The following is a 13167-nucleotide window of genomic DNA, read 5'->3' on the forward strand; positions in this document are numbered from 1 at the left end:
AAGATAGATAGATAGATAGATAGATATAGATAAAATAGATGTCAGTTTTTGTACATAAAAGTTTATTCACTTTCATGTGGCAAAAAATTGTTTTCCAATTTTTTAAAAAGGAACAATTACTTAAAATTTAAAATATTAAATCTTAATATAGATGTTTTGTGAAGTTGGTGCTAACTGGATGCAAAGGAGTGGGAATCATTTAGAGTTTCTTCATAAACATGCCCAGAGTCTTGGCTGGGATCAGCTAAGTCTGTGGCCCAGTTGGTCAACATGCTGCCCTTCTTTTTGTTTTGGGCTTGCTTACCACATAACAGTTTCTTGGTGGTCAGCATCTCCTTGAGTGTTACATTGGACAAGATGGAAACTCATTGTTTGTTTGCTTTCTTTTGTTTTTATACTCACTTGGAGTAGTACAAAGAATACTATCTGCATACTTTAAAATGACTATGCCAAATCCTCAGATTCAAAGTGAGGGAACTTTCAACAAGAAGAGAATCAAAGAACTTAATAGCCATTTTTAAATTTTATACTCCACAGTCTGCCTTTTGTCCACAAATTGTCACTAATCTTTCCACATGAAAACTGCACTCACTCCATCCAAAGAGTCTTTAAAACAATCTCAAGCCATTATACTAATTCAAGTAAGAGTTCCAGGATATCTTTATCTAAATCAGAACTAAGCTCAATTGAGGTTCCTCAGGCATGGTTTTCTATGTCACTTTTTCATGTTCCATTTCTTTCTATCAAAGGTCTCTGAAATAAAGAACAAATTTTATGCCCTTCATACTCCCTGTATAATGAGGAAGCAGAAATACTATAGCTGTGGTAGAAGTTCCATGCAAGAAAGGTGTGGGACAGGAGGCAGCTTGTAATCACAGGTCCACAGTTAATCACAAATCCAGATAGATAATGTCCCTTTCTGTGGATACCACTTCATAATTTCCCTTGATTAAAGAGCAGTTCTATTGTCTGAGAGCTTGTTCTCCCCCATTCTTGATCTAATCTTTGATTCAAGTCCTCTTTTCCAGAAGTGGTAGTTTATATTTTTCGGCCTCTTTCTGTTCACAAAAGGTTTGAGATCCAAAGACTCTCAGCATTTTGCACTCTCTGTCTCTACTATTCCAGGTTCGTGGCATTTCCATCAATAAAATTATTTTTAAAAAATAACTTTCTGGGTCCTCTATGATTTTACTAGAGAATTATTGGGTTAGATAAATTTTCTTGAAATAATGTATTTCTTAATTTTAGGTTTCTGTGAGGCCACTGAAGGAGAATCACATTACAATCCTCAGTAGTACTTGCAACTCTCTAGTTGCCTTTAACATCTCATTAGGTTTCTACTTGCCTCAAGGGGTCTGTTATATATCTCCCACCTTGGTTGTACTGAGACCTTAGCAGACGTCTCATCTTTAACCTGAGGCCTTTCTCAGTGGTAATACTTTCAAATTTATGTTTGCCTGAGTCATTTGCCATCTGGAAAGGTAGAGGATGAGTAATAGTTTTGTTGTTAAATACAAAAAGTCCTGTCACCTTTATATTTATTCTGCATTCTATTGGAAAGATAATTGATTATTTGGCTCATTTTTAATTTATATCTTATGGTACACAAGAAATGAGTTGGCATATTTTCCCTAGACACACTTTCTCTTTTCCATTCAACTGCATGAAATTGTTGTAGTAAACTTCCAAGACAACAGGTCAAGTGAATCCATTTTCCACACTCTAATATATTTTTTCACAGTAAGTTCTCGTCATCACTTTTGTTTAGATTTATTGGACTTCTGTTAACCAGAAGAAATGACATTGCCCACACTCCAAGAGATCAGGTCAGGTTGTGATTATTTTTGTTATGTAGCAAAATATTTTATTTCTTCTAATTTCCAAATTTATTCACAATTTTTTTTATGATTTTCTTAATTTTTATGCTTATAGAAACTGTAATATTCTTTTTTATTGTTGCTATCTGTTGTCTTTTCCAGATGCATTGTCTTTTTCTCCCTCCCTCACCCCTGCTTTTTTTTTTTTTTCATTGCTCTTACCAGGGCTTAATCGAAGAATCAGTTTATGACACTGACTTTTACCTTTTTTCCTATCATATTAACTTATGATCTTGTTTTTATCATTTCTTCTCTCCAATTATTTTTATTTTAATGTGCTGTTGTTTTAGAAATTTTTGAGATAGATGTATAGATCATATATTTTTATAAAAATATACAGACTTAAACTATAAATTTTCCTCAAGGCACAGGATTCTGTACATAGTTTTGTTATTATTTTCCATTCAGTTCAAATCTAATATAGTTTTAATAATTTTTTTCTTTAATCCCTAGATTTTACAAAAATGAATTGGTTAATTTAAAAACACTTAAGTTATGCTCTGATTCCTAAACTAGCCTTTTTCCTCTTCTAAGTAATATTACATTCAATTACATTATGGAATAACAAAAGCTATCTTTTAGTGACATTCTAGGAAAAGAAAATTAAGCATAAGAATGAGAAAATTCATTAGTATTTAGACCATACCCTCTTATTTTAATTTCATCTTCTACTTTAACATGGACTCTTTGCAAGATTGTATTGATTCCAAAGCAAATAAGATGTAGAAATTCCTTAAATGGAAGAGTCAACGAACATTTTTAATCATATGTTAAAATCCTTTTAAGGAAATAGCAGTGTATGAGAGCAGAAGAGACACATGATCCAGTTTGACTTTAGAAATGTGCCTCTTTCTTTCACAGCATTTGCAACAAATGTAATAATCACAAAGAATGAGTTAAACACTGTCTAATGAAACTGCAGGTTCTGTTGATTAAATAGGCTTAATCATTTAGAGATTTAAGGCCATGTTGAGAATAAATATGTTTAAAGCACATTAGCATCATCATTGTAATGTAATTCAAATTTGTACAAAAAATGTAAATACCTGCTAGTTCCTACTCCCATTACCAAATTCATCAACTGAAATACCATTCTGTAGGAAAAAAAAGTCTTTGTATTTGCATCCCAGAAATAATGATTATGCCTGTATTCAGAAGACAAATTCCTTTCAGTAGAGGTAAATAGCAAGTTTCATGCTGGCAAATGATTGTCTTTACGATGCCTCACTATTAAATTTAAAAATGATGAAGATTAGAATTCACATTTAAAGTGACTGGAGGAAAGCATCACAGTTCTTGTTCAAGAACATCACCCTTTGCAGTCAGGTTGTATAAGGATGCTAGGTTTTGTTGAAAGAAGCTGGAATGTCATCATATGAGGGTGCACATTTACTATTTAAGAAACTCTTGAATCTGCCTGCATAGGATCCAAAACTAAGATGAAGCCAAAGCATGAGAAGAACTATAATGAGTCCTTCCCAATTAAAATAGTGATTATGATTCTGAAACATGCTGTATTTGAAATAATGATTTTGTTATATATAAACATATATATGTGTATTACACATATATGTATATAAGGCATGTGGCATATCTTTTGACTTGGTCATTTTGCAAATTTAAAGCAGTATGCTTTCATTTTTCTCTTACAACCTAGTAATTTCTTGGCTATGTTCACAGTTCTAGTATAAGCCTCATTTCCTATGTCATATTTTTTTCACTAATTCTACCAAGAATTTCTCTACAGCCTCACATTCATAGCACTTTTTGATCATCATTTGTTCCTTCATTTACTATCAAATATGTATTATTGAATATACACCATGTGTTAGGTAGATAACACAATGTATATAGTGATGGATAAGACCTATTATCTCTTCTCAGTAAGATTCAATTTTTTTGAGATTATGTCTAAGAAAAGAAAATAGACACAGTTACAAAAATTATACCACATATATTTTGTGTTCATCTATATAGCTTCTTTGGATCATGAATCATCTCAAAGATAGGTTTTATTAACTGCTATGTTATCTCTATCCTGTCAACATCTAGAAAAGTGTCAGAAGAATAGTTATTGTTCACTAATTATTTGCTGAATCTTATTGACAGAGATAGTCTACACATTTTAGATGTGCATGTCTTTGTGTGACATAATCATAAATTCCGTTTGTAAGAGTGACCACCTAAGCCTGACCTATATTACTTATAGGTGGGTTATTGTCTGCAGGTAAGATGTTGAACCTGGGAAAGACCTTCATCTTTTAGACTTAGGACTGAGCACTGGGCTTAGGACACTTAGAATTAGTTAGTAGGAAAAATCAAACACTTGAACATAAAGTATAATAAAAAATGTGAGTTGTAATTAGAGTGTGACTTCAACATATTACTTCTAAAACGTGACTTATCAGATATTTCATTTAAGTACCATGTAATAAAAGACTGGAATAAAATCAACCCACATAACAAAGAGGCTTCCCAGTTCCCTTGAAGTCAGTCTTACATTTCAATTTAAAACAGTCAAATATTATATAGCAGTTATATCAGTAAGCACAGGGATAGTTACATGTAGAACAAATGCTTTGAATTCATTTTTTCAGTGCATGTGTTGGAGTTTTGTGTGGGTATGTTTAAGGTTAAGTACTCAAAGATTTATGATATGTAACCTCAGAAGCTTGATCTTATCAAGGAAGTAAAAGGGGAGATATACCCATTGATAAAAAATGAGTGCATAAGTTGGTCATGCTTGCACCATGTAGAATAATATACAAAGCATCTTTCACTGTCATATACTCTAAGTCAGTACACAGGATCCAGGGTGTATAAGACTGACTCTCAAGCTGCTCTGATTTCCTTTAGATTCTGCTTTTTATGAAAAATTTTACCAAGGTTTTGATCAACTTTATTCACATATGTAGATAACACATACATGAGTCTTGCATTTGCCTCTCCTTTTATTCAGTTACTTCTTATAAAACTGTTTTAATAAGAGTCTGTGTGGTGGTAATCCTTCTGAAGTCTTGTACATGTGAGTATATTATTATTAGGTACTCATTTGAATAACAATTTGGATATTAAACTCTAACCTTCTTTTTCTCAAAAGGAAAGAGGATCTACTTGATTCTTAGCTTCCTCTGAACCTAGGTATCTTGAATTTCAATCATCATTTGACATGAGGGGAAACAGTCTGAGAAGACAAGCCATTATTTTAAGGAGAACAGAGCAGAAAATTAGGGCTTTGACTGTACTAATCTGAGACTAAAGTAACCAGTTCAGGAAATGTCCTACTTCTACACTCTATGAAAACAATTTTAATGCATTGTCATTTGTATCCAATGATGCAACTGAAAAATAAACATTTAGTGATATGTAATCTGCTTTTTCTCTGTGTAAAAATTTATAATGTACTAATTTCTTTAAATTGAGATTTTTATCTCATTTCTTTTAATTCAGGGCAATTTCTCTTTGTTGTTTCAATAGATATTTTTCACTATTTACATGATTTCTGTCTTTCTAAGATTCTATTTTTCTAGGTTTTAGCACTTTTATTTTTACTTGTCTATTTTCTATATCTTAGCATTTAGAAAACTATTTTATTTTATTTTAATTTAAATTTTATTTTATTTTAGGTACCAGGGATTGAACTTAGGGGCGTTTAACCACTGAGCAACATCCCTAGGCCCCTTTCTACTTTTTATTTAAAGATAGCATCTCACTAAGTTGAATAGGGCCTTGCTAAGTTGCAAAAGCTCAACTTGTGATACGCCTTCCTCAGCCTCCTGAGCCACTGAGATTATAGGCATTCACCACCACACCTGGCTAGAAAACTTTCTTATTCCTTTTTTCCTTTTGTCTAGAAAATATCTTTAATCTAGTCTTCTATTGAGCAACTTTTCATTCTCTAATTTTCCTCATCTATCATGTCTTTAAAAATCAGTCATTATTTGTAATATTTCTTATTTCTTCTTTAAACTTTCTTCTTCTTCTTCTTCTCATTAATTATTATTTTAGCGTATTTACTAGGCTGTTATCTTAAATGTATCTTAAATGTCCTCCAAAACCCCATATGCTAAAGATTGTCTATGCCACTGTTGGGAGGTGTTAGAATTCTTAAGAGGTAGCAACTAGTTGGAGGAAGTTAGGTCCTTGGAGACATGCCTTTGGAGTGGATGTTAGGTTCCTTGCCCCTTCCTTTCAATCTTGGTTTTCTTCCTCTGCCATGCACTCTTACCATGATATCCTGGGCCATCACAGGTACAAAACAACAAGGCCAAGCAGCCATGGACTAAAACCTCTAAGACAGTAAGGCTAAATAAATCTTTCCTACTTACACATCGATTTTCTCCGGTATTTTGTCACAGGGATGTAAAGCTGACTAACACATGGGCTAGTGCTAAATTTGAGCTTAGTTTGTTCTAATATTTCAACTAGTGCTGTAGCATGCGAATATGGTTATTCATTTCAAAATAGTTATATATCTTCTTACTTTGATCTATGAGTTTATTGAGAATGTTACCATTCTGTCCTGGTAGTGCATATTTGAGAAAAACTTAACTGTAATCTATATTAGCCCAAAGGAATTCAACAGAAACAAATGAAGGGCCTCAGAAGTGTGAGAACCTTAATCAATCATCACTCTTCAACCAATAAAACAAACAACAAAACAAAACAAAAAAGATAATTCCTCAGGTTAAAGTTCATCCCAAAGGAGGAATGTTATTAAAAATAGATAATGTCTAATTTGTTTCAGAAAGTGGCACTAAACGTGGCATTGGATATAGAATTTGAGATTTTCTTTAATTTTATCAGTTCCTAATACTATGGGAATTCTGCAATGTCCTAATTTTAATCCTAAATACTAAAAAAGTGGTAGAAAGAGAAATGCAATTAGAAGGCCAAACTTATTTAATATATTTCTTTATGTTTGTATGTAGACATATATTTATGTATATAATGTATAATATGTATATAAATATGTATATCTATTTAAATGTACTTTTGGAGTTAGCTAATCAGTCTTATTAATTTGTCTCTATATTCATAAACAAAATTAATTTTTAAATTTATTTATGCCTATCCCCTTATCTAGTTTGTTATCAAAATCATACTAATCTTATGAAATACATGATTGAAATTTCAATAACTCAGATTTTGCAGAATTTTTAATCGGATTTCAAATTGTGGTTTTATATTTGTCTGAATACTTTGTAAGTCAGGCCCAGAATATAGTCATTAATAGAAAATCTCAATACTTTATTTAATAAGTAGCACATAATTCTTAACTTCCAAAGGAAAATAAAAATCCTTTCAATGAATTATAATATATTTTGGCAGGAGGTGCCCATGCTTCAAAACATGATACACATTCTAAGGGTACCCATCCTAATGTTTATTTGAAATTGACAAACCAGGCCACCTTAACTTATTTTAAAAGGTGTTTCATGATGTTTAGCAGTGTCTGTTCATACTTGGCAACAACTCAAGTTTACCATCAACTGGCAAAATTCCATCTGTTTCATGTCAGATACAGACAAATGTAGTTAACCTGAGAATGTTCAATAGAGAATACTCTTACTAGCCATTTGCAATGTCATATGCATTGAAATGAAAGAAGTGAACCTGCAAATTAATCTCCATATGTCAGATAAAAGAAGGACTAGATTGCTTATCTGCTGATATCAAAACACTTAGGTCTTTTGAAGAAAGCATTTGGAACTGGATTTGGATTTCAAGAAACAGAAGCTGGGAACAGAGTGGTCTTACTTCTACTTGTACCAGCTTTACTTTCCCTCTTGTTGACATGTTGAAATCACTTTGCTCTAATGAGAAGATCACTGAGATAATTTATGAAAATGTATTTCTGAGGGGAAAAATGATCAAACAACAAACCTAAGTTTAAAAAAGTTTTTTTAACCATTCAGTTACCATGCATTCCCCACACGGTTTTTCATTTTTCTTTTCCTTTCTTCTTCTTCTTCTTTTATTTTTATTTTTTCAGAGAAATATTCAGTACAAGGTTCAGACAATTCTGTGGACCTGGGTTAGAGTGTCAAGATGTATGTCAAAAATGTTAAAGAAACAGAAACAAAATGGACAGCTGGAGGTTTTCAGCATCAGTGGTTTTATTGAACAGCAAAGAGAGTCTCAAAGGTAATGATTTTCAAACTTTCACAATGGCATCAAACTGTGTCTGATAATTTTCTGGCAAACTAAGATAATCTCAGAGGACTCCACAAGTTTAGAAAATGTCAAAGTAATGAGAATTGAAATGAGATGGCCCAGTTATTTGCAATTAAATTATACAACAGTTATAATTTTAAGACTATAAGCTCCAAAATGCTATCAAGTAGCTTTATGAATTATAGAAGATGAAAGAGGATAAAATAATACATTGGCACTGAAACTGATTATTCCTTATCTACTCTCTTTGTTAGACACAGACAGCATATGCTCGTTATAATATTTAATGAATAAAGCTGAGCTGTCATAATCCCAGTTTCTATCTCTTCACAAAGCTGTTTATCTCATTATAAATCTAAACTCCAGTTGTTCTACTGTAGGATTCGGGCTGAGGGAATCAAATCAGTCTTGTGTATAGTAATTGAAGCTATGGCGGGAGCTTTAGTCTATAGATTAAGTGATGTTACAAAGAAAATTGTACACAAGGAAAAGAGAATTTCATTCCTTTACTATATATTAGCATATTTGTGAACACCCATATGATTTATAATAGCAATATTATTTTATAATATTTTTAAAATTTACTCTAATATATGTATTTGTACATTCAAGGTATTTCTTTCCCTGGCAAAGAACCTCTTAGTATGCCATAGAAGTATGACATAGAAAAGAGTTTGAATTTCACCTGAAGGAGACATTGTTTCCTTCTTTTAGTTCTGTCTTACTCTGTTTTGTATTCATTCTTTTTATGTATTACTTAACAATTGTTTTTGATGATGCCTTATGTGCTGAGTTCTATATGAGGCATTTGTCTTTCCAAGCAGTAACTTTGAACAGCTACATAAATTCTGTCAGACTCATTCTGTTTCTTTCACTTTTTAAAATGAGATAATATTATCAGTTTCTTCAAAATTTGAAGAGTAAAAAAAGTGAGATGATCTTCTCTTTTGTCAAGGATGAGATTCATTCATGCATGTAGCGAGGTGGTTACTAAATGAATGACCAGTCATTATTCATTTACATTAACAATTTAAACTTTAAAGGACCTCATTTTATCCCCTTCTCAGTGCTTGTGTCCAGAATTTTTATTATTTCACTCCCTTTATTCATAGACAAGCTTTAGACAATTGTTTTGGTCTTGAAAGTCTAATTATTCCCTCATTCACATTTGAAGTCACAAAATATCATTTCATTAAAATCTTCTTTTAGTGAAATCTGGTCATTTTGATAACAAACTAGATAAGGGGATAGGGATAAACAAATTTTAGTGAAACCTGGTCATTTGTTGTAAATCTTCTGTGGCATTTGACATCCATTCACACATTCCCTCAGGGTATCTTGCTGCTGATTGGTGACTATATAACATCTTGTGAATGCAACAGTGAACACTCTGGGCCAGTCCAGGTACTGAGAGCTCCCTGATTCCTAGGATTCTTCTCTCCCTGAACTTCATAAAAACTTCTGCCCTCCTCCATTCAACTTTTGATATCTTTTTAATCAAACTTTTTGGGAAAAATAGTATACATACAAAAAATGGAAAGATTATCATAAAGTGAACACACCAAAAATTTACCAAAAAAAAGAGTATTGCAATTATCTCTAAACTCATCCCTCTTCACCCTCCCGTTACTATGCATCTCTCCCCAAAGTAATCATTATTGTAACTTCTAACATGTTGGTTAATTTATCTGCTTTTAAATTTAAATCAATGGGACCATGGAGAATTTAATCAGGCAAAGGAAAGGGAAGAGTATTATAAGCATTTTCTCATTTACTCAAGGAATATTTTTATCTTTTTTTCTTTCATTTATTCCTATCTCACCCCATTATAACTTGACTATATTAGAAAATCAGATTATTTTCCTTGGAATTTCAGGGGGACTTACTCCTTTAATTTTATTTGACTTATTGCATATATTTTCTTCTTTACTATGTAAAAGAATAAAGTCTTGGGATCCTGAAATGGTCACCCTTTCCTGAGGAGAAAGAGCAGAGGATAAGTTCAGCAATAATATTTTTTCTTATTTTAAAAAGAGAGTTGATCTCAATAAGTAATCCCTTTCTGTCATTTTTTCTTATCCTAAATATGTACATATAAAAATAAAGAAAGACAGTTATATTTTATTTACTGGGTGTAAGATGTAATGTGTTTGTCTATATGGACAAACTGCAGAAAGAGTTACAGTGACATCAGTTTTGAACAATTTAAGGATTTGATTTATATACCCAACATAAGAGATTTCTACTAAATAGTATATGTAATTTTAAAATGTGGTTTATTCTATTAAGAGTTTATATATTGCTGAAGAGGAATTACAGTTACAATTAAACTGTAAGTCATACAATCTAACCTTTGTTTCAAAAGTCTTTTGGTTTTTCTTAGCAGTTTGAAGCACTAAAAATGAAAGTGTTCTCTGGCTGAAGTTGGGAGTCAAGTATGCCAGAGCACTTGTGTTCGGCACTTTCATTTCCTTTCACACCAAGTTATGTTCATGGTCCCCACAAAGCAGTTTGTAAACAACTATTTTGAACTATTAAGCTGGTAATGGAAAATTTGAAGGGAACCTGCACATTTTCAGAACTTCTCTGAACTGTAATTGTACAGTAGGATTCAGATACATTCACTAACAGCTGAATAGACTATCAATGGATACTTAACTCTACTGGAAGCAATCACTTTGCTCTCAGCAAACAATAAGCTTCCCTCACATGGGGCTTCCTAGATGAAGAAGCCTATGTTGATAATGGCCACTAGAAAAGTTAGTCATTTAGTTAGGGTGGGTAATATTGGGCTACATCCAAGCAGAGAGTGCTGAGAAAGAGAATATCTAAAGAAAAATAGGTGAAAGAAATAATACTGCTTTAGGATGAAATAAAGATGCAATTGTGTATTTGATAAGGTTATCTTATAGTTGGACTGAAACAGCTCTGTATTTGTCTCTGAGTATACCTCAAAATTGGTACTTACCATTTTCTATGATAAAGGCAAGAAAACTGAGTATTTTTGGTTGTATTTAAAGTTTAAAAGTACTTTAGAATAGACAGAGAGGAGTAAATGGAGAGGAGGGGGTATGGGGGCAGGAAAGATAGTGGGATAAATTGGACACTATTACCCTATGTGCATATATGATTACATGCTCAGTGTGATTCTACATCATGTACAACCAGAAGAATGAGAAGTTATACTCCATTTATGTATGATGTGTCAAAATGCCTTCTACTGTCATGTATAACTAATTATTAAAAAAAAAAAAAAGAAAGCATGACTCAGTAGTAAAAAAATCTTCTGCAGATACTCAGAACTGGCTATATATATTAAGATGTATATATTGATGGCTTACATGTCATTTACTTAATTACATAAGTTAACTTGGATACCTGACCAGTGGAATACAGAAGACCCTAGTGGAACACTTTTGCCTGTTTTCCCCTGAAACCAAAACATACTGTACATAATTATCTGTTTCAAACTCTAGAGACCAAGTGGATCTTGTGTGAATGAGAAGAGAGCCTTTCCTACACTCATGACTCCCTGTTGTCTGATTCTGCAGCTGTAACAAAGTACCTGAGACTGGATATTTTATTTTTAAAAATTACCTCTAATGATTTTGCAGGCTGAAAAGTTCAAGATCAAAATGCCAACAAGATTGGTGTCTGGTGAAGGCTGCTCTCTGTTTCCATGATGGTTCCCTGTTACTGCATCCTTTGGAGGGGGACACAGTAGGAAGGTGGTGGAAAGCAAAGTGTCAATAATATTCCATTTTACTCAAGCCCCTTTTAACTGTGTTAATCACATTCATCAGGGCAGAGCCTTCCTGGTTTAATCACCTCCCAAATAACACATCTCTATACAGATGATCTCCAAGTTGCAATGGTTCATTTTGGGAATTTTCTACTTTGTGATGCATTTATTGGAATATAAGTCCATCACAAGTTGAATAGTAGTTAGATTTATATTGGTTTGACTTTCAGTCTTTGACTTTAAGGTGGATTTACAGATGCATTTTGACATACAATATTTTTTTCATTTACAATGGGTTTTTCAGAATGAGAACTCATGGAAGTGGAGACACATCTGTACTATTGCACTGGGGATTAGGTTTCAACATAAATCTGGGGGTATCAGCATCATTCAGACCATAGTTCCTGTCCTTACCTTGTCCTGATCTGTAATATTATATGCTTTACCTTCATTAAACACTTACATGAATATGTCCTATGGTCTTTGAGTTCTTTTAATGATCTGAGCTTATGTAAACTTACATCTGACTTATATCACAATACCTTCCTAGATTTCAGAACCAGTTTCATTGCCCATCCTTGTCATTGACTTCCAAAGTAAAATGTGTGTTTCTTAGAATAATTGGTGTAGATATTTATTACTGTATCTAAGACTATACTGGGACAAATAGAATAAAATTATGCTATTGAGAAAGTCCATAATATTAATTTCCCAGGACAGTTATAAGAATTAGACAGTTAAAATTTGGAGTATTTAGTCTTTGCATGATTTTTGGATGTACAGAAGCAGCTGTAGGGAAAATAGATCTGTGATCGTGGCATTGGAAAATAATGCAACATTACTACAACTCAGGGAAAAGAATATTAAGTCAAAGTTGAGCAGTCAGCTTGAGTCCTTGACCACAAAGTTGGAGGCATAAATATTGTTTAAGTTCTCAATATAACAGACTCTCTTTCCTTTAGGTAAGATTGGCTTTGTTGACACTGAGCATGATATAGAAAGAACCAGGAGATCCTGTTAGTGTAAACAGTCCCATTGATGAAAGAGCACATTTTCCCATAGAACATATGCTTGAAACATAATACAGGCTAGAACAAGACAGTCAGTGAGGGAGCAAGAGGTATTTCTACACCTGATAGAAGGTCTCCTGCCCTGACCATGACCACAGCACATCATGGTACCTCCCTAAGGTTTTTGAGAACAATACAAATCACATCTGCTGAATCTGTACTTTCGTGATTGTCATCAAAATATGGGCAGCCACATGCTCTGACTTTCCTGCCAACATTTAACCAATCTTATGAATGAATTAATCATGATGCACTTCTTGAAAAATATCTAAATTACCACAAGAGTCAAGTGTCATTTCAG

The sequence above is a fragment of the Sciurus vulgaris genome, assembly GCF_902686455.1.
Source record: "Sciurus vulgaris genome assembly, chromosome: 4".
NCBI classification, from domain to species: Eukaryota; Metazoa; Chordata; class Mammalia; order Rodentia; family Sciuridae; genus Sciurus; species Sciurus vulgaris.